At 40.5% G+C, this 23,132-nt stretch overlaps 1 protein-coding gene across 3 annotated transcripts in view; it reads right to left on the bottom strand.

Moving 5' to 3' along the window:
- The window catches only part of PAG1 (phosphoprotein membrane anchor with glycosphingolipid microdomains 1), a 188,340-nt gene extending 184,223 nt beyond the window's left edge, over positions 1-4,117 (bottom strand). For 2 of the 3 annotated variants that reach the window (XM_075125090.1, XM_048841039.2), the window contains exon 1: positions 3,422-4,116. The gene's annotated coding sequence lies outside the window, so the exon portion shown is untranslated. Of the gene's footprint in view, positions 1-3,421 lie in introns of all 3 variants that reach the window. The other variant, XM_075125091.1, reaches the window with a different exon arrangement.
- Positions 4,118-23,132: the final 19,015 nt, after the last annotated feature.

Genomic DNA, 23,132 nt, shown 5'->3' with positions numbered 1-23,132 from the left:
TAATCAAAAATAAATATAAAGTGAGCACTCTACACTTTGTATTCTGCTTTGTAATTGAAATCGATATATTTGAAAATGTAGAAAACATCCAAAAATATTTAAATAAATGGTATTCTATTATTGTTTAATCACACAATTAATCGTGATTAATTATTTTAATCACTTGACAGCCCTAATATTAAGTAAACTGCACTGTAAGACCTCTTGTACTTTTTATTTTCTTGTTTGACATGTTGATATGCAGCAATGCAAATATTTAGACACAAATCCTTTTCTTCCTATGTGAGTACCCCCATTGAATACTTTACTCACAAAAGTAAAGGTTTGCAGGATTGGGGTCTATAGCTTTACCCAATTAAGGCCTTCATCCTGCATCTGACAGCACTCAAGAGAACCGCAGTGCCCATGTGAAACCCCATTAAAGTCAGTGCAGCCCCACGTGAGCCGGTCAGTTGACCTGCACACTATCAGTTGCAGACTTGGGATCTCACTGTGGATTGCCTTCAGTTACACTGTGGATCACCTTAAGGATTTGTTTCTATTAAACAGGGTGTTAAAATGTGTTTAACAACGTACCTAGTCTATTCAGCTTAGCATCCCTCCCCTCCCCATATTAGAAGAGTTTTAAATAGTATACTGCTGGAAGAACTGCTACTTTTGAAAAGCTTCACTGTTTGCCATCCCCTTAGAGAAACTTGGTGGGAAAAACTTTTAGCATCAATTAATTGAGAAACATGCTCATTTGTTAACTTCTTTGTGTGTCAATTAAGTCAGCAGAACCCTTGGAAAAAATGCTTCTCAGCTAAATGCCGCTGGATAGCCAATGAGAGGAGCTGAGCTGCTTTGTTTTTGTAGATCCCACAAAATAGTGGCTCTTTCAAAAACACACTTTTGCTCTGGATTATGGAGTATTTTCTTTTTATGATTTAGACTCCAGATGGTCCCTCCTATCAAACTAAAATCATTCTTATGGTATGTTAAATTTAGACCTTAAGCTATTTAATAACATTCCTGTGTATTCAATGTATGAGCTAAAAACCACATTCACATTAAGATGCCTTGCAATTAGGTTTCTGCAGAGCTTTGGGTTTTGAAAGGCATTAAGAGAGACTGTGGATTAGTCTTTTTTTTATTAAATGACATTTCACAAATGGAATTAGAAAAATATTTAAGCTTGTTAAAGGTCAGATCCTGCAAACTTTACTCATGCAAGCTGCCTTCAGTTCAACCTCTCATTTAAGAGCTGTGTCTGTATTTGTTCCTTTACAAAGTATCTTACATTCATATATTATTGTGATGAAACACCTGGGTCCATGATGGGTATTGAAATGGAAGAATAATTCCTTGGGCTCATCCTGCAAGGTGCTGCGTACATTTTACTGTCACTGATTGCAGTGGGAGCTGAAGACAGCTGGCACTTGCAGGAGATGCTCAGCATGCCGCAGAATTGGGCTCTTGTTAAATAAGCATCATATCTGGATTAATGACTTTTTTAGTAAAAGGTGGAGATTTTGCTATAATTATAAACTGTATAACAAAGTAGTACAGGTGTTTAAAACGGTTTAAGAATCATGAACATGGTAAAACCTTTGTTTCTAACATTTCAGCTCAGTTTTTACACCCAATATAAATAAATCTGGTACAAACTACTTCCTTTTATTGAATGTTTTGAATATTTATTTCAATACTTATTGAAACCCAAATAGTTAGTAGCTACTGCAGAAGGTGTAATCTAGCACACACTGAGGTTACTGGGCAGAGAGCTTCTGCTAACGTAAAAATTGTCTTAGCTCCATTGAAGTAAGGCACCATGACAATTTACACCAGCTGAAGATTTACCTACATGTTGTTTAAGACAATAAGCAACTCTTATTTTGTTTTGAGTCCAAATTAATGTAACGTGATGCTCTATATATCAGATAAACTTGATTGAAACATGGCTGCTAGGAAAACATCTTTTCTGCCAAACTACATCTTTGTCTCTTTTTCTGCATTTGAAATAATACTGAGCCAGTACGCAACAAACTACTCCTTTTACAAATTTAATCAACTAAAGCATTCAGCAACACTGCTGATATATTACTCTGCTTACAAACAAATCTCTCAGGGACAGATTAAAAGGAAATGTTACAGAGCTCTATCATTCAAAGCCTTACAGCTGAGCCACCTATAAATCATTGTGTTTGTTTATTTAGATAATTGGGTCCATTCCTGCAAGTAACTTTCAAGCTCCACAAACATCTGGTTCTGACTATTTTTCAGTGTGTGGATTTTTTTTAAATATTAGAAAAAATGTTCCAAGCATGCAGTACATTATCTGTTATGTATAATTTGTGCATGTAACGCTCTCTGCACTGCTTTGAAAAAAATCCAGCTCTCCCTTGGTGATGATCTCTTCCGTTCAAAGAGTTTCCAATGCGAAAAACAGATGCCACTGTGAATCCAACTGGAGTCTGTCACAATGTAACTGTATCTGAATTAAAAGATAGTTAAGGATTTGACTTGAGGCAACAACAGAACGGAAAATCAAAGCTGAAAGAATCTGCCTGCTGTGTGTATCGCCCTGTGTGGTGCAAGCCAAGATATATACACGTTGATTTAAGACTTTGGTCCAGATTCTTCACCGCTTTGGACCTTGCTGTCATCTGCACCTGCGAGGCGTTGTAAAATGCTGCCAAAGCATGACAGTGTTTTACACCTGTCTAAAGGAGAGTGCTCTACCCATAATAATTCTAGGCAGGGACTGAGTGACAACGATCCCTCTGGATTCCTTTGCTTTGTGGGCTTATGTCACAACCTCAGTCATATGACTACAGCACTTCCCACTCCTGGTCATACAGCCTGTACAGCCCCCCAGCGCCACAGGAGACATTACTTGGCCAGAGGCGCATCCGATACCTCGAGGCTCAGTAATCGCTGCGCGGCTACTGCTTGAGCTCATCCAACCACCTTGCTACGCCCAACCCCGAGCAGAGCACAGCGCCGGAATCACACACGCGCAAACCTGGCCCTCTCTCCCGCCGCGCTTTGCCTTCACTCGGGAGTCCCTCGTCCCGCCAAGGAAAGAGCAGCGCTTCATCCAAACACCCCCCACCCGAAAAACAGACACAAGCGCGGCCACCAAAAGGGGCGATCCCTTAACGCCACCAGCCCAAGTCACGCTGCTGCCTGTGGGACCCTGCCGGCACCGCACCGCACCTGCCTAGCAATAACAAGTCTGTAGGGAGTGACAGCCCCGTGGGGACTAGCGCTGCCCCTCCGCCGCCCACGGGCCACACAGGCCCGCTCTGGCCCAGAGCAGGGAGCAACCTGGAGCCCCCATGGGAAGGGTGGGGGGCAGGGCTGGACCAGGCGCTAACGCATCAGCCCCCCCCCCCCCCCCCCCCCACGCCATCAACTTTGGAAACCGCAACCAACTTACCAGGAACCTCCGGGACTTCGGGGGGTGCCCCCCCCAGCCCCGTCCGGGCCCCCGCACCGCCGCTGGGGAGCTGCCGCCTTGCTAGCTGCGGCGGGACCCGCACTTCCAAAGGCAGCGCCGGCCCCTGCTCGCCCCGCGCGCCGGAGCCGCGCCGAGCCGCGCGCGGGCGCCCCGGGACGCAGGCTAACAATAACACAAGCAGGGGGGCGGCGCGGCTCCGCCGGCGGCAGGGGAGTCCCGCAGCGGGGCAGGCAGCGAGGAGCAGCCCGCGACAGCCCCCCACACAGCGGAGAAAATGACAGCGGCGGCGACAGAAGGAAGAGCAGCAGCAGCCGCCGGTCCGGGCAGCGCAGGATGAGCTCCAGCAATGCGCATGTTCCCAAAGCCCAGCGTGCAAACGCACGAGATGCAGCGCCGCCGGGGCTGGCTGCGGCGGGGCAGAGCCAGGCTGGAGAAGTGCGGCGGGGACTGTGCGCTAGCCGGCTGCAGAGAGAGCGAGACCATGCACGCCCCGGGTTCTGGTCGCTCACCGCACGCACGCACCTCCCGCCCCTCTCTCCTTCAGAGACAAGGAAGTCCAGGCAGTGAGTGAGTGACCGCTGCACGCGTGGAGGCTCCTCTCTCTCTCTTTGCAAACATCAGACGCTCTGTCGCCTCCAAATGCCTGCCATGCAGTGCAGCGTGAAGAATTGATGGCCCCTGCTGAGTGAAAACAAGAAGGAGTCCTTGTGGCACCTTAGAGCCTAACAAATTTATTTGGGCATAAGCTTTCATGGGCTAAAACCCACTCCATCAGATGTATGGAGTGGAAAATACAGTAGCAGGTATATATATACACAGTATATGAAAAGAGGTGAGTTGCCTTACCACGGGAGGGGGGAGTCAGTGCTAAAGAGACAATTCAATTAAAGTGGGCTATTCTCAATAGTAGAATACCAAGGGAGGAAAAATACTTTTGTGGTGGTAATGAGGGTGGCCCATTTCAAACAGTTGACAAAAAGGTGTAACAGTGGAGGGAAATTAAGTATGGGGAAATTAGTTCTTGTAATGACTTATCCACTCCCAGTCTTTATTCAGGCCTAATTTGATGGTGTCCAGTTTGCAAATTAATTCCAGTTCTGCAGTTTCTTGTTGGAGTCTGTTTTTGAAGGGGGTTTTTTTGCTGAAGAATTGTCACTTTTAAGTCTGTTATTGAGTGACCAGGGAGGTTGAAGTGTATTTTCCACTCCATGCATCTGATGGAGTGGGTTTTAACCCACGAAAGCTTATGCCCAAATAAATTTGTTAGTCTCTAAGGTGCCACAAGGACTCCTTCTTGTTTTTGCTGATACAGACTAACACGGCTACCACTGTGAAACCTGCTGAGTGGTCACTGTAAGCAATGGATGGTGGATTCCTTTATTGCATTGCACTTTTAAAATAACAAACTGTAAGAGACCAGCTGCCTTGGTCTTGCAATAAGCTTGTAAATTTTTATATTGTTTTCTTTGACATGATCAAACAAAAATCAATTAAAACTGAAAGTGCTGTTCTAGCTGAAAAATAAATAGGTTTGTATATGCTGCATTAGTACTTCAAGAGGGGAATCTTTATGGGACTTAACAACATAGGACATGCAAAGAGCAGCCCAGGATAGACAGGGAAGGTGGAGGCTTGTTTGTGCTCTAAGTGAATTTTGACAGTGTGGGAAGGATTCAGTCATATGTATGTAGAAGATATGTTTTCTTACATTTCTCTAGCACAAAAAAGTACATACACACACATATGTAGTAGATAAAGCAGTGTGCCATATGGCTCATCTTGTACAAAGCTGTTGAGTGCTCTCATAAATATTTTAATAGCCCAGCCATTCTCAAGCTGTGGCTAGCTCTCAGGTGAGTTTCCAGCAGCTGTCTGAGGTGTGTGTGTTGGTGGGAGAGCATAAGCTCCTTCTAATCACTGTCCTCATTTCCCAGTGTTTGCCCTCCTCTAATTCCAGCATTAGCTGCAAGTCAGTACGTAAGGATAAGGCACACTGTGTCTGATTTACCTGGACTAAAAACAAGAATGAAGGAGTCCAAACTGCCATTTGTAGAAAATTTGGGGTAATATTACTGAATAAACAGATTGTGAGATGAGAGGGTTCAGGTTTGAAATTAAGAGTGTGGGAATGCAGAACATTGACTGAGAGAGAAAAACCATAACAGCAGGTGCAGGAAAGGCTGCAAAGTGAAAATATCTCACTTGGGTTTCTTTCAAGGGAAATTTTACAACTGCAGATTAAAATATAATAGTTTCCAGCCAAAAACTACATAGGAAGTGATCCATCACCTATGGAAGTCAATGGAAATACTGCTATTGACTTCAGTGGTCACAGGATCAGGCCCTTATTCCCTATAATCCTAACCTAGATGTCACAAATGTCCTTAGGCCTCAGATTTGATCTTGACTCTACAATTGATGGGTAAAATGAAAAATAAAGTCTTGTCTACACAAGAAACTTTTACCAAATATACCAGGAAAATTATACCAGTTTTGTTAAACCAATATATTTGTACTGATATAACCCCCCATATAGACACTCTTATCCCAGCACAAGAGTGGCTTTTTCTGGGTTAGTTTAAACCTCTTCCGAAGCAACATAAGCTAAAATGAAAAATGGCACTCTTATACAGAATAAGAATAAGGGGTCCACATAGGGGGTTATACAGGAATTACTGTATCAGTTTAAATTCACATCTGATACCACTATAAGTTTCCCATGTAGACAAGCCCTAAGATAGAGCCATCCATTTCCTCTGGCTCTGTTTCTGGAGCAGAGGTGCAAAGCCAATAAGAAGTGAATTGTGTCTGATTTATTCTTTATTTTTCTATAACTATTTAAACATAACACCATTATTACCCATTATCTTTTTAAATAGTAATCAGAGTGGTTTTCTCATTAACTAATCACAATTTGCAGTCTTTTCCCAGCACAGACGGAAAAGATCAGTAAAGAAGAGAGAAGTTCAGAGACTGAAGACAAGAGGAAAAAATCAGTCATGGTAAGAAGCCCAAACCAGAGCAAATAGTATTTGAGATGGTCTGGAGGCAAGGGGGAAAGGAAATGCATAGGCACAAGCACAATAAATATAAATATATTTATATAAATAAAAATGAAGCCCTTCAAAAAGGCTAGCAAAAAATCAGTGACTTTTACACGTGCTTAATTCTGCACTACATAAAAGTGTTCCAAAGGCCCCAATCACTATCAAAGCTTTATTGTAGCAGGCATTGTAAAGATGCATAAAATGACACAGTCTGTGCCACAAGGACCTTACCATCTAGTATTAAAAAAGATGTATTATGTAAATGTAACAAACAGAAAGGAACAGGAGAAGAAAGCTGAAAGTAATAGTGAAAAGGCTACCCAGTTACCTATTTAAGGAGTGCACACAACTTCATGGTTATAAATAATTTTTGGGGTGCTAAAAGTATAAATAAGTATCAATAGGCTTGGAAAGATTATATTTTTATGAGTAAATATAAGTAAATGTCTATTTCACTGTACACACACAAATTGACAAAATAATTGCTATTATTGATCATTGAAATTTACAGATTGGCAAAGTAACAAAAATGTTGCTTGAGAACTTAAAGTTTGATTGAAGAATATTTACTTTGTATATTTGACATTTGATGTTGAAAAATTGTGTTTTAATGGTTATAAAGCTTTGAATAGCAACATCTACTGTAATTAATTATTGCCTGCCACTGTTGTCAGGCCTCCCCATAATTTCCTGCAACTGTGAAAATTTAAATGGATAAAAAAAAAATTAAAAAATGCGTAAACTCCATAATTGTGTGCAGTGAAAATTTAAATCGATAAAACTAAAAATAAAAGTGCTTAACATCAATATTATCTACCAATTTTTTTTAAAAAAAATTGAATTCTGCTTAGCTTAAATATCAGAAATCCATCCTTAAACTCCACTATCCCTTTGTGGAACTATTTTCTTATTCAAGAACCCGACAAAATCAAATACCTGATTTATTAGGGAATGCATGTGGAGCCAGATGTTGACGTTAGTCATGCTTTGCAGCAGCCTAACAAGATATCAGCTGAAGTACAATAAAGGCATAACAACTGATTAAGGTGGAAACACAGGACTGGATACCTCAAACTCTTGAGTCACTTAAGTAACCTTGCTGATTTCAGTGTGAGCTGCAGATGTTCAGCACTTGTGAAAATCAGGCTGTTTTTCTTCAGCTGCCTAAGTATGGAGTCAAGGCCCTAAATTTAGGCCCCTTAGAAGTCAATCTGCAACTGTTGGCCTAAGGGCTCAGACTTGGATCCACAAAAGTGACTTAGGCACCTAACTTTTAGGCATCTAGAAAATAACAGGAACAATGCTGTGAACCACAAAACCAGTATCAGAGGGGTAGCCATGTTAGTCTGGATCTGTAAAAGCAGCAAAGAGTCCTGTGGCACCTTATAGACGAACAGACATATATTAGGTGGGGAAGCCACCTAAACTAGCCAATGGGAGATGCAGAGAGAAGTGTGTGTCATAAGCCCTGCCTCTTTCTCAGAGATAGGTACCTAAGTCCGAGCTGCAGGGAGGAACCTATCTCAGGTGGTGATCTATGAACGAGGGGAAGATAAGCACACCTCCGCTTAGTTTGTCTTTGAGGTCAATCCAGTAGGCATGTTCAGATGCCACCTAACTCCAGCAGGTAAGGAGGAAGAGACCTTCTATTATAGCCAGTGGTTTAAGCACTCACCCAGCATGTGGGAGACCGCTATTCAACTCCTCTATTCACCCGATGATGAGGAGGGATTAGAATAGGGATCTGCCATTTCTCAGGTGAGTGGCCTATATAGAGTTATTTTTACTCTTTTACTGGCCCAGTTAATATTTAAATAATTGAACAAGTTCAACCAGAGAGATTGAGGGAGCCCCACATCAGAATATCCCAGAGTCTAGGGGTGAGGTTACTCATCTGAGAATTGGGAGACTTATGTTCAAATCCCTTCTCCTCATCAAATGGAGGGGAGATGTCAACCAGGCATCTTCCACATCCTGCATGAGTGCTTTAACCACTGGACTAAAGGTAATAAGGAGGTTCAACTCTCTTTTCCCCTCATGCCAGCCCCCATCTGTTTCGTGTGGAGTTAGCCTTGGGCACACCTATCAGATCAGGCCCCACATCTGAGTTAGGCAGAGGAGTGCCTATCTTACCCCAGTTCATGGATCACTCTGGTGCTTAGGTGGGAGATAGGGGCCTGGATGCCTAGAGTGAGAGAACAGTGCACGTGCCCAGAGACAGGAACTTAGGGCCCCCGGGAACTTGGACTGAAAAATCTTAGGTGCAGACTGAGTTTAGGTGCCACAGAGTTAGGTGGAAGCTGAACTAAACTTTGCAGTGATACCTAAAATAGAACTTATGTGCCTAAGTATGGGTGTTACACCGCTAAGTACCTTTGTGCGGTGGTTCTCAACCAGGGATATGCATACCTGGGGGTCCACAGAGGGCTTCCAGGGGGTACATCAACTCATACAATGACTTGTTTATACTGCTCTATATACCGTACACTGAAATGTAAATCCAATATTTATATCCCAATTGATTTATTATATGGTAAAAATGAGAAAGTAAGCAATTTTTCAGTAATAGTGTGCTGTGACACCTTTTTGTATTTTTATGTCTAATTTTGTAAACAAGTCATCTTTAAGTGTAACTTGGGGGTACACAAGTCAAATCAGACTCCTGAGAGGGGTACAGTAGTCTGGAATGATTGAAAGCCACTGCCTTTGTGGATCCAGGCCTGAGTTCTCCATATGTATGCTGTTGAACAGACTTTCAAAGGGGGGTTGAACATCCACAGTTCCACTGGAAGTCAAGGGACCCTGTAGGTGTTCAGCATTGCTGAAAATCAGGTTATTAGGGCGATGAATTCGACCTTTAATAAGATGCAGGAATTGGTAGGAAGACCTTGCTTCCTCTCAGTGTACCAGAAAGAGATTGCCACTGGCTGGGGTATGGATTAAATGTTCTAACAGAGCTCTCTTCCAGTCCAAATAATTCAGTGAAATTCAGGTGACTCTATCCAGGGCAATTCATTTCTGGAATCAATGAGAAATTGCATTACACATGATGTGTGCAAAATAATTCTGTCAAAGAGATGACTGCTAGCATGGCCAATTTACCAGAAACAATCATTGTTAGTTCTGTGCCCTGATTAATCCAGTGGCTTCATGGGTAACTGTGCTGAGTAATTTCTTGACAAAATCAGGTGAAAAAAATCAGATCTCAGTATTCCACAAGGGAGAAATTGATTAAACTGACAAAGTAATTCTTAACAATTTTACCATCAGTTTGCTGAACTCAGTTGGCCTGATTCTGATCTCAGTTTGACTGTTTTAAATTTGACTTCTTTGACGTCAGTGGAGTTATTCCTAATTTACACAGATGTAAAACAAAATTAGGCTCAGTGTGTGCATGTCCTTCACTTTACCACAAAGAGGTCTCCAACCAGGAATCCTATAGTCCTTAGTCAGTAGTATTGTAGGCTCGTTGATTTTGGTGACACAATCTAGCAATTTATTTTTAGATGAAGAGAGTATATGCAAGTGACAATATTTACCTGACACTGTTTCACTATTGCTATTCAGGAACAATTGTTTCTTTCTTATACCTTGATTCTGTTATTGGCAATGGCTGCTGCTGTTACTGCTTTATTTATTTTTATGGTTGGGAATCAACGGATAGGGACAAGGCACTGCTAAACTAACTTCTATATACAGTACCAGGATTGCAACAAATTGGGAGAAAGCTTGAAAGACTTTAAGAGATCAGGCCACAATAATGATTAATATAACTGATTATATATAATGGATGTAACTGACCAAGAAAGAAATATTTTAGTTTACAAAACTATGTCAAAATCAGTGTGTCATTTTCCAGAAGTATTATAAATCTGCGAATAAGTAGATGGATTTCTTAGTATTTGGCCTATGCAGAATTATGAACAATCCACATTAATGGGAGTAATGTATTTTTAATAGGATTTTGCTTTGCATAACTACATTAAGCAAAATATTGCAGACTGGTCTGGTTTAAATTACCATCTTCAAATGTAAAACTGGCATCTAAGAACATAAGACAATTACTCTATTGTCGAGAGGGAAAAAACGTAATCACTGAATGTTATCAAAACTGATTTGAATGTAATTATTGGAGTGATAGTGTGGATTATTATAGTATTGGTTACAAACATCAAAATGAATCTGCAGATTAGTCAGACCATCAACCTGCCTTACTTGTATCTATCAGAAATGTAATGACTGCAGAGATTTTGTTTTCATGATACAGCAAAGGTCAGGAGATATTGCTGGGTTTGGTGAACTCGGAACAGGCTCGGAACAGAACTCAGAACTCCTTTTTATAGGAACAGGCTTCCAGCTGTTAAATGTTATGTTACCACTGCCTTATATGTAAGGAAGCTGAATTATTTTCTTTAACGTGGCTATATATGAGCCCATTACAAGAATCTAGCCAGAACAAGGAGCAGACTCTTGAAAACAAATCAAAACCTGTCTGAGGAAGAGATTAAAAATAGATCTTCTGAATTCACTAATACGCATTTCAATTAATATCCTACTGTCATAAATATAAAGGGAAGGGTAAACACCTTTAAATCCCTCCTGGCCAGAGGAAAAACCCTTTCACCTGTAAAGAGTTAAGAAGCTAAGACAACCTTGCTGGCACCTGACCAAAATGACCAATGAGGAGACAAGATACTTTCAAAGCTGGGGGGGGGGGAGGAACAAAGGGTTCTCACTGTCTGTGTGTTGCTTTTGCTGAGACCAGAGCACGAATGCAGGTCAGAACTCCTGTAAAAAGTCAGTAAGCAATCTAGTTAGATATGCGTTAGATTCTGTTTTGTTTATATGGCTGATATACATTCCATTCAGCACAGCTTAGTTTATTCCTGTTTTTATGTCTTTTTGTAACTTAAGGTTTTGCCTAGAGGGATTCTCTATGTTTTGAATCTGATTACCCTGTAAGGTATTTACTGTCCTGATTTTACAGAGGTGATTCTTTTACTTCAATTAAAATTCTTCTTTTAAGAACCTGATTGTTTTTTCATTGTTCTTAAGATCCAAGGGTTTGGGTCTGTGTTCACTCATGCAAATTGGTGAGGATTTTTATCAGCCTTCCCCAGGAAAAGGGGTGGAGGGCTGGGGGGCATTTTGGAGGGAAAGACGTTTCCAAGTGGGCTCTTTCCCTGTTATATATTGGTTAGACACTTGGTGGTGGCAGCAATAAGGTCCAGGGACAAAAGGTAAAATAGTTTGTACCTTGGGGAAGTTTTAACCTAAGCTGGTAAAAATAAGCTTAGGGGGTTTTCATGCAGGTCCCCACATCCTAGAGTTCAGAGTGGGGAAGGAACCTTGACACCTACCTACCAAGTGTAATGAACTTGAACAGATTGTGGCCACTAGTGTTCAAAAGCAGCTTTCTGACAAAAAGGGAGAAGAGTACTGAAAAGAAATGCTGGTGGCATTACTATTGCAACTCCTCTGTTTCTGTCAAACACTGAGGTAACAGGGCTGGTTCTTGTGCAAGCTAAGGAAATCTCCTTGCTTATAGATTTGCTAAACATTTTTATTACATGAAGATGAGAGAGCAAGCTAGGAAAAAATACAGGTTGGGGACCTCCAGGACCTGATCAAGCAGGTATTAACTCCTGCTGTACCTAGCCCACAGATGCTGCAGTGACTTCTATGATATAGGAGGTTAATTCCAATTCTCAAAGGGAAACTTGAGGTTCTGCTCACTCTGCCACAATTGGGGTCTGATCCTGGCTGAGAGCAGCCAGCCTCCCTGAGGAGTGATTTGTGGAGAGTCCAATGAATATGCTCAATTGGGAGAGCAGCTGCTCTGTTCTAATGCAAGGCCATGTTCTTCCCACCACTGCCTAAATGCATCCAGGTCAAATCTTTTGATCTTCCTCCCTTAGCAAGATGCTAGAGGCCAAGTTAAAGATTCAGAATAAAATGACATGCTAAATTCAAGGATCTGAGGTGCAGACTCCTTGGTTTGCTTGCCAGTGACATCACAAATGCCTATATGTAATGGGAATAATAAAGGTTTAGGGTTCTTTGAAAATCCCAGCCTGCAGGAATTAGATGATTAACTGCCCCTGAATAACAGTAGGAATTGCAAGTCTAATGGCCTCAGGCTCTTTTGAAAATTCTAGTCTAATATTTTTTTCTTTCAAGCTTTTGCTGATGTTGCTTGTGATGTCGCTCATTCAGCCAGAGAAACTCACAAGTCTGCAGTTCATATTTCTCAAGAAAGTAGCAAATGTTTCAAGTACGATGGAACATATTTTAACTTTTAAAAAGGAGTATTCCTTCCTTCCTTGTTACGGATACCTCACAAATAATTTTTTAAAGGGCTTAGTGATTTTAAAAACAATTCTTTGCAGTTCACATCTAAATATAGCCATAGTAATTAGTTAAAAACTACAGAAAATAATTTTTAAATACATTCATATGCATTAGACTGAAGGTGCCTCAAGCCAGTGGATATATCTAAAGATGTAAAGCAAACTCAATCCATCAAACGGGAAAGAATTACAGGAAGCCTAAAATTTAAATAAGCCATTACTAAAGATGCAGAAATCAGATTCATGTTAAAAGCTATGAAATATGTGTAAGATTTTACAGGTTTTCACCTATTTAAAATCTAGCGCAGTGTTAGAAAAGAGGTTTAAGTCTCAATTTTCTGAAGGCTCTTCAAACTTTACAGTTTTCCAAGACATCACCCTGTACTATTATGTTACATGCACTCCTTAAAGTCTGTTATTACTGCCATTATATTTACCTAACCAGACAAATACAGAACATAATAGGGCAAATTCATTCCTATGGTAATTCCACTAAACTCATTAGATTACTTGAAGGATTAGCTGGCCAAACCTGGGTACACAAATGTAGAAATCATAAAATGTGCCACCATGTATCCTTAAAGACACAATGAGATATTTAATTTGCTGTCTTGTTTTCTATCTTGTCTTGACCCCCCACCCCTTTCCTTTCCTCCCCCACCTGTTACACTATGTAATCAAACCAGTCAGACATCATAATAAGTGCTGGACATGACAGATCAATGCAGATTTTGAACTGCATGAGTCTTATCTACATGCCCTATTATCTAGGGCAGCCTTCCCGCAGGCATCACAACAAAGTATAGAATTTTCTCTAATAACCTCACTAGGCACTCAAAGGCTACATCAGCACAGCAGATTGTTTTACCATTCTGGTGTTAGTAACACTATAGTTAAAGGTCTGGCAGAATCACTACACAAAACCATATTTCAGGAGTTCAGAATTTAGCTTCAAAAATAATACTCCATACTGAACTGAGGCATATGTAGTGCCCTCTAATCAGGAGCACGTCCTTAAAGCAGCTTAAATAAAATCTGTTTGTTTTTTAATTTATAGGACAGTTTAAACAAAATCCTAGTCCTCCTTAATTCCATTATTGTTCATGTACAAAGTTAATGCTATGCTCTTTGTGTAGGCTCCTATTTGTCTATCTAAAATTACTGGTATTAGATAGTCTTTTGTTCTCATTTAGAATGGACATTTCTGACCTCAAAGGCTCTGTTTACACTACCAAACTTCATAGCTGTAATTCACCATAGGTACAGCTCGAGCAGTGGTAACAATAGTGGAAGCTATAGAGTAGACAGGGATCAGGTTTTTGCCACTGTGCTGCATGAGTTATGCTTTTACTGCAGTTTGCACCATTGCTTCCAATGGTGAAAGTGCACTGGCAATGAATTAGGGTTATGAAGTTACCCAATATAAACTTAATTTAACAGTCCATAAAGTGCTGTATCTGAGAACTGGAACAGTCTTCCCTATGACATGACTAATGTTTTAAGGAAAACATCTACATTGATAAATGTCATCTGAATACAAATTTGCATATTTGCCTATAAAGAAACAAGCAAATAATGACGTGCTAACAAAGATGAAGTAAAATATTCTTCCAGCCAACAAAAAGAAGCAACATAGTTTAATAGATAAGGTACCGACTAGGGCATCAGGAGACCTGGGTTCTAGTCCTAGCTTTGCTGCTGACCTGCTGCATGACCTTGGACCAGCCACTTTGACTCAGATCCACAAAAAGACTAAAGTGCCTAAGTCCAAAAAGATAGGTGCTACTGAGACCTTCAACATCCCTGCTTTTGCGGCTGCCACCTAACCCTGAAGGCACCTAAATTTTTGCCATAACGGTCCCCTAGTGCCTAGGTTTCTGCTGCTGGGCATTCACACAGCCTCACTGTAGGCATCCCGATGCTTATCACATACCTAAGCCCTGGTACAATCCACAAGCCTATTCAGGAGGCACAATTTGAGCACACCTATCGGATCACCTCACAAAATCTGGAGCAGGCAGGTGGTGGTGCTGGTGGTGACAGATGCTCAGTGTTGCAACGCCTGAGTCTCTTTGTGGATCCATATTTTCATCTGTTTCCCCTTTCATTCTTAGTCCATCTTCCCTATTTACATTGGAAGTCATTGGTGGTAGAGGCTGTGTCTTACTATGCATTTGCAGTCCACATGGTGTTCTGAGTGCAACTGTAATACACATAATAATAAACTGCTTTTTCAGAGTAGCAAATTAACTGCTCTTTCCCATATCAACATGCACATGCAGTTCTGAGAGAGGACTTCTATGACTTACCTTGCTAGTCTATAAAGACACCATTTTTTAAAATGTAAAATATTACCTGGTTGTGTTTTGAGGTGCCAGAAAGGTTTTATACCACCCTTACCAAGACACCTGAAAATAGGTCAGCAGCTATCCATTTCAAAGAGACCTGTAATGCTGCAATGGAAACTGAGTTAATACTGATTTATGTACCAAATGCCCCCACTAACCTGGCTGTTGGGGACATTCAGCACATAGGTTTCAGAGTAACAGCTGTGTTAGTCTGTATTCGCAAAAAGAAAAGGAGTACTTGTGGCACCTTAGAGACTAACCAATTTATTTGAGCATGAGCTTTCGTGAGCTACAGCTCACTTCATCGGATGCATACTGTGGAAACTGCAGCAGACTTTATATATACACAGAGAATATGAAACAATACCTCCTCCCACCCCACTGTCCTGCTGGTAATAGCTTATCTATTCAGCACATAATCATTCAGAAAAGGCTAGTTAAGATTTGTTTATGTTCCCCTGGCATTTTCTGTTTCATTAAAAACCCTGGGCCAGATTTGTCACATTGGTTTACCTCAGTGTATTTTACACAGCTGAGTTTGAAATGTTTGGTCGTAGAATGCATTAATGATGTCACAGGCTATAAAGAAAATTCTAGTATCAGTGAACTCACGTAATGATCCTTCATAGGATATCTTTAGTAAAGCCAGATTTCATAGAGCCAAAAGAACATTAAATAAAATTTATTTTAAATTAATTTCTATCAGTAATGTCTGCTAACTGCCCTATAAGGGGAACATTCACCATTTAAACTTGCAATTAGCTGAATTTTCAGAACAGACAGACTACTCAAGCAGGACCTTAGGTAAACTTGCATAAGTTTTTTAAATAGCTATCTGGTACATGCAATACATTAAGGGTCAGATTTTTAAACATATTTAGTTGCTTATGTGCATCTTTAGGGATCTTTTGCTTATGCTTAATCCTTGCCCCTCAGAGTCAAAGGAGCATAAGGACAGTTCCTCCTTGTTAGGACTTTTATTCCTTCCCCCTTCTGCTTCAGTTGCAAATTTAGCTGACGGGAGGAGTCCACTTGCATGTCTCCACTGAGGGATAGGGTGGGGAAGAGCAAACAACAGAGTCCTTTGTCCTCTGATGTGCCACAATAGTTTGTCTGGTGTTGATGGGCCTTCTTTGTTGTAACACCTTCTGTTTGAGACTATTTCACATTAGTTAATGTTTCTCTCCTACCTGGTGATTTTTGTATTATAAGCCTCTATAACTGCAAACACTTACATATTAACTTACAATCAGGGAGTCAGATGTTATCAATGAGATGCATGCAACAATTTACAGGCATTTAATAGAGTATAAACAATAAGCCCATTTTTATAACTCTAATACCTATTTTAACAATACTAAGACACAGGTAACCTAGATTGATTCCAGCTATTCGTTTGTCAGTATTTAAGTGAGGCATGGGGAATCTGGCATAAGCTGACACCTGGTTTGCCAGTATCACAATATTGTAACAAGTTGTAAAGATATTTTAACTAATCTGTAATCACCTAGAAATACATTATTGTCACTATGCTGCACACCATGGCCACTCAGAACTTCATGGTGAAAGCAGAGATAGGACCAAGTCTTCCTACACAAAAAGTACAGAGAAGTAAAGGAGAATTTTGGTTAGTGGCTTACTGCTCATGAGAGGTACTTGAGCAGTTCCAGATTAATTCAAACAGGTGGTGGAGGCTTCTATACAATATATTACAATATATGTAATTCCTGTAAGATGTCTCCTCTCCAGGAAGTTAAACATGAGTCACGAGGACACATTTCTGTGGTTAAGGATTTCACTCCTAGTGTCCTAATGGGCCTGTTTAACTTTCAAGTGCCAAGTCTACATTTATCAATTAAATGATAATCATTATGTCACCGTTTCACCCATTGTCAAAGGGGCAAACATTCCTTTCAACTTTAATAGGTTAAATTAAATTGACTCAAGCCCTGCAACCACAGACAGATTGGCTGTGTGTTGAGAGGAATTACTTTGATTGACATCTGTCTGGCTGACTGGGAACAGTTACTTTGATGAATGGCATCAGTACAAAAGGGTTTTGTGTGTTCGAGGGAGGTGTTGTACATACCCAATCAGCTGTTGGAAGCAGGCCCTGGGAGAAGTAGCAGACAGTTGAGCGGCATGACTGGCTCTAGGTTTGAAAACAAAGCACTTTTGCTAGAGCCCTGAAACTGTGGCTAAATATCTGTAAGTTTTATTGCTGTTTCATCCTTCCTTATTCAAGGAAACAAATGTATATTTGTAAACAAAATTCATCTAGGAAAGAGTGACCAAAGTCTGGGTCCATTCCTTTCTCTTCCCAAATAAAAAGTATTACAATAATCAAAGGTCTTCTTTATTACTGGGAAGATATTACAGTTATAATATCTATTAAGTCACTGCATGTTTTAAGAAGTCTTCTAATAATAACACATTTATGTGGATATATTTTTCACTTAAATTTCCTCCAGGTATAAAATAATACATTATGTTTTTGACTAGTATCATCAGCTCACTATAACATTCAAACTATTGTACATGATCTTTGAGAATCCACCCTTGTTACCCTCTATTCTAATTGGATACATTCTTTGCAACAGCAGCAGGTTCACAGAACACATCAGCGAGCTGTATGTGTATAAGCTTTGTCACACAAACATACAAGGCCATATTTTGGCTTCAGATGTACCTTTAATACTACTGCCAAAACTACTTAAACCCATGGATCTGGATCCTCAGGTAGTGTAAATCAATATAGCTCCACTGAAGCCAAACAAACTATGCCAACTTACCCCCAGCTTCAAATCCAGTGAATGGGTTTGTTTTTTTTAAAAAAAGAGCTTGGAAGAAGCTGAACAGAATTTCCATCTTCACTCTGAGATGCTAGTTCTGAAGATTTTTTCCCCAGTGTGCACTTTCATAAATTCATTGTAAGTTTTAATTACACAACAGCAATTTCAAAAGACTAAGTAAGCAGCAATTACAGTTGTACAAATACTTGAAACTGAGAATGAATAGGTTTCAGAGTGGTAGCCGTGTTAGTCTGTATCAGCAAAAAGAATGAGGAGTACTTGTGGCACCTTAGACTAACAAATTTATTAGAACATAAGCTTTCATGGGCTAAACCCCACTTCATCAGATGCATGCAGTGGAAAATACAGTAGGAGGAGTGTGTACACACACACACAGAGTTAAGGGGAGCTATTAGCAGCAGGACGAAAAAAACCTTTTGTAGTGATAATCTGATTTGTGTCCATTTATTCTTTTACATTCTTGTACAATGTAAACCAGACAGACAGTCTCTACGTAAAAGAATAAATGGACACAAATCAGATGTCAAGAATTATAACATTCAAAAAACAGTCGGAGCACGCTTCAATCTCTCTGGTCACTTGATTACAGACCTAAAAGTGGCAATACTGCAATAAAAAAACTTCAGAAACAGACTCCAACGAGAAACTGCTGAATCGGAATTAATTTGCAAACTGGACACCATTAAATTAGGCTTGAATAGAGACTGGGAGTGGATGGGTCATTACACAAAGTAAAACTATTTCCCCATGCTTATTTCCTCCCCCCCCCCCCACTGTTACTCACACCTTCTTGTCAACTGTTGGAAATGGGCCATCCTGATTATCACTACAAAAGGTTTTTTTCCTCCTGCTGCTAATAGCTCCCCTTAACGGATCACTCTCATTACAGCGGGTATGTCAACACCCATTTTTTCATGTTCTCTGTGTGTGTACACACTCTTCCTACTGTATTTTACACTGCATGCATCTTATGAAGTGGGGTTTAGCCCATGAAAGCTTATGCTCTAATGCATTTGTTAGTCTCTAAGGTGCCACTAGTACTCCTCATTCTTTTTGAGAATGAATAGTGAGGGAATTGCATTTCTGTGTTTATAAGCAGATCAATATCCTAACCTTATTAGAAGTACTTGATATTCAGAGTCACTCTTGTGAGCATATGAGAAAAAGTGCTTAGAATTCCTGTACAAAAAATTGATTACTGAAGAGGAAAATTCCAATAATTACCCTCATATAAATATAATTGTTTCTCAACCAAATTGTCCATTTATCTTTCTATATGCTTCCATGTAGGTGATATGTTCAATAATTTGTTTGTTATTTTTGTCCTGCATTCAAGAGCCTGATTTTGCTCTCCTATAAGTCAATGAAAAGCTCCCACTGATTTCAGTGATCTGAGATCAGGCCTTTGCCTTCTGGCATTGCAGACAAAGGGAGTTACAGGTACTCACCATCTCTGAACATTGGGCCATTAGAGTGCATTTCAGTAGTCCAGTCTAGAGGTGATAAAATGCTAACCCAGTGCTCAGAATGAGCTGATACGCAATGATACTGTCTCCCAGCACCTCTCTAATGATGCTGGCTTGTTCATCTTTCACTTGGAAACAAAATGTAAGTCTGTAGTTGTTATGGCTGTGAAGAAAACCTCATAAAAGTGTCAACTGAGCATAATGGAAAGATGTCTATGCAAATCTGCAGGGAGCTCGGAACAACAGTGCTGAGAGGTGTGAACTGCCTTCTTCATCTCAGTGAGGTATTGACTCAGATGTCCAGTGATGATAATATAGACATCAACACTCTTAGCTATTTCTTTGCTCATGCAAAAAAGCAGGAGGATCACAGATCTGCACAATTTACTGAATGAGGTCTCATTTTGGTGCTACAAGTATAAATTTTTCCCCCTCCAAACAAGAAAGAGCCATGTCCAGGGAGCCCATGGTCATATTCAAACCTCACCAAGTGGGAGCCACACTCAGAGATCCCAGTGGGATTTAGAGAGCACACAATCTTATTTTGGACTTCTGCACAGTATACTCTGAGGGGTATCTCATTCTGGTAGCTCTCATGGTCAGAGTTTATTTTGTGAGCAGGTCATAGAAGAGTGCCACTGCCTTTCCCCCCCACAGTTCACCACCCTGACTAAACCCCCCCAAAAAGTGAGCCTTAAAAATGGTTTTCCTTTCCTCATTTCAATTATAAATGGCAAGGCTTGTCCACAGACTGAAAACCAGTTATGAATTCATTAATTGCCAACTGTATCACAGTTTGTGGCTTCCGAGCCACAAGAATAGCTCTTGACATGACTACCAATCAGGTGCAAAAAAGGTGATCACAAACTTTTTTTTTTTAATGTTCAGCATATTTTACACGGATTTATCATGGCTCTGAATGGCAATCATTCATAGATTGCTTCAATTATAGTGATGATAGGAGCACACTTAATGAAAGCTGGCTGTTAAAAGAATGTGTTCCCTTCTGAATCAAGTAATGTTGTTTGTATACTAATACCCATAAAATATATCTGGAATACTCGACTACTAGTGTGGAGTTTACTTCAAACATCTCTAGTCATTAAAACTACACAAGGTCAATTTGGGACAGTATATTTTATCGTTAGAACTTATTTTCCTATCAGACTTACAGTGGGGAAACTTGATGGCATGTAAACAATTAATCACATGTGAACGAACAATGAAAGCTCTGTTTAACAGCCCAGAGAATTCATTTCTGTTGCCAGCACACAACAGCAGCAGCACGAATGGTACCATTGCCATGAATGTTGTGTCGGAAACCCCAGTTGGTGAAGGATCACAAGAATTCTGCTCCCTAAGGACAACATGTTCTTATCTGATCTGCACTGAGGACCCAAGGTAAGGAGCGAAAAAGGTGAGTGCTCTCTGTTGCAATATAGCTACTCTACATAATTGAGATGCCAACCAGATTCTGCAGCACATCTGCATTAACTCCAATAATACACAACACTCAATGTCTACCTCAGATTCCTTGGGAAATCTGCTTAATCATAAGCGTCCTTTATTTAAAAGACAGGTTTCAGAGTAACAGCCGTGTTAAGTGAGCTGTAGCTCACGAAAGCTTATGCTCAAATAAATTGGTTAGTCTCTAAGGTGCCACAAGTACTCCTTTTCTTTTTATTTAAAAGAGAAATTCACCAAAAGAAAAAATGAATGGGTTGTCCAACATTTTTTTTTAAAATGGGTGCCTAAATTTAGGGTTCTAAGTAACTGACCTGATTCTCATCGTTGCTGACTGCTCAACACTTTTGAAAATCAGGCTACTTATTTAGTTGCTTATCTATGGATGCAGGAGCCTAGCTTTAGTGTTCTATTTTTAAAAAAATCTTTCCCAGTAGCTCTAGATATTACTTAAGCCCCCTCCCTGCAATCTTCTGAAACAACAAAATACAGCAAACTAGCAAAGGAATATCTGTTATTTGTAGGACCTCTGCATCATTCACTGCACAAGTATGTATACATATGCATAATATGAGCCAAGGTGTTCTAGGAAGGGAATAACTGGTCTTCTGGTGACTTAACCGGGATCTAGGAGATCTGGGTTCTATTCCTGGCTCTCTCATACAACTCCTATGTGATATTAGGCAAGTCATTTAAACCAGCTTAAACCTGACGGACTGCATGCAGGCCACAGGTTGCCCACCACTGCCATAGATCAATTCGTGAAGAACAACATTTACCACAGTGGCCACAGAGGAAGTTACCTAGTTGTGTTGATTGAACTGAACGTTGTTTCTGTGCCTGGTGCTGTGCTTCCAGCTGCTCCACAGGAGTCTTGCCAGCAATGGAGAGCAAAGAGATACTGTGGTAGTTACCACAGTCGCTCATTGAGCCTTTGTCACCATTTATAAGCATAATGTTGGCATGTTTCAGTTATTGCGGTATAATTTCTTGAAGCCAGGCATGTAAGAAAAAGTCTAAGAGCTTATCAATGGGAAGATTTTCTATGTGTTTGAAAACCTCAGCTGGAATGGCATCAGGATTAGGGGATTTATTATTTTTCATTACTTGAACAGCCTTGTGGATGTGGATCAGCAAGTGCAGTAGATGTGGGAATTTAATGGACATTATCCAGCGACTCATCAGAAACTGTAGATTAACAATTAAGTAATTCACTAAAATGTTCATGCCACCTTTATAATATGTTATAAGAGATTTGCCATCAGCACTTGTTAGCTATGTCAAGGCAGATTGGATAGGGCCATACACAGCTGTGATCACATCACAGAAACCTTTGGAGTCATGTTGTTTCAGAGTGAAACCCTGTAGGACTTCATGGCTACCATAGCAGCCCAGAGAGCGAACCTTGCCACCATACTTCACTCTACAAAACAATCCCCTACTCATCCTGTGTCCACCATCCCACCATGTGGAGGAAGGGTTGGACTTACGGACCCAGAGAGCATGTTCTTAACTATCACCAAGGTGCTTCTTTAACTATAACCAAGATGACAAGGTCATTCTCCTGCCATATGACGAATTTGCTTGCATAACTCTATCCATGCCTCCATTTTATGCCAGTTACGGTTTTCACCCTCATTGCAAGCTAGTTGCATCTGCAGGCTTGCCAGTTCCTGTGGAAACAGACCTCATTATCCACCTTCATCACATTCACCAGGAACTTATGGAGTACGTGGATGCCACCAAGGAAACATAGATGCCATCCCAAAACCGCCAAGTTGTACCAACACTAAAAGTGAGTGAAAAGGTCTGGCTCTTTGCTAAACATCTGAAATCCTCTCGCCCAACTATCAAATTAGACTATCAATACCTGGGTCTAATCAAGATTGCTGAACAAGTCAACCATTATCATTCTGATGCCAGCTGCCCAAATCTCTAAATGTCCACCCTGTTTTCCATGTGTCCCCTACTGAAGCCTTACACAGAAAGTCTCTTTTCGCACTGCCTGCTCCGATGAAAGAGTCAAGAAGAACATGTAGTCAAGAAATTCTGGATTCTAAGCCAGTCCATGGTCAACTTTATTACCTGTTGGACGGGAGGGTTACAGCCCAGAAGAATGGTCTTGAGAATCAAGCGAGAATGTCCATGTTCCACAGCTTGTACATACTTTTCATCATAAGAACCCAGAAAAACCAGGCCTGA

The sequence above is a fragment of the Caretta caretta genome, chromosome 2 (genome assembly GCF_965140235.1).
Source record: "Caretta caretta isolate rCarCar2 chromosome 2, rCarCar1.hap1, whole genome shotgun sequence".
Lineage (NCBI taxonomy): Eukaryota > Metazoa > Chordata > Testudines > Cheloniidae > Caretta > Caretta caretta.
This window is presented reverse-complemented; position numbering and strand designations above follow the sequence as displayed.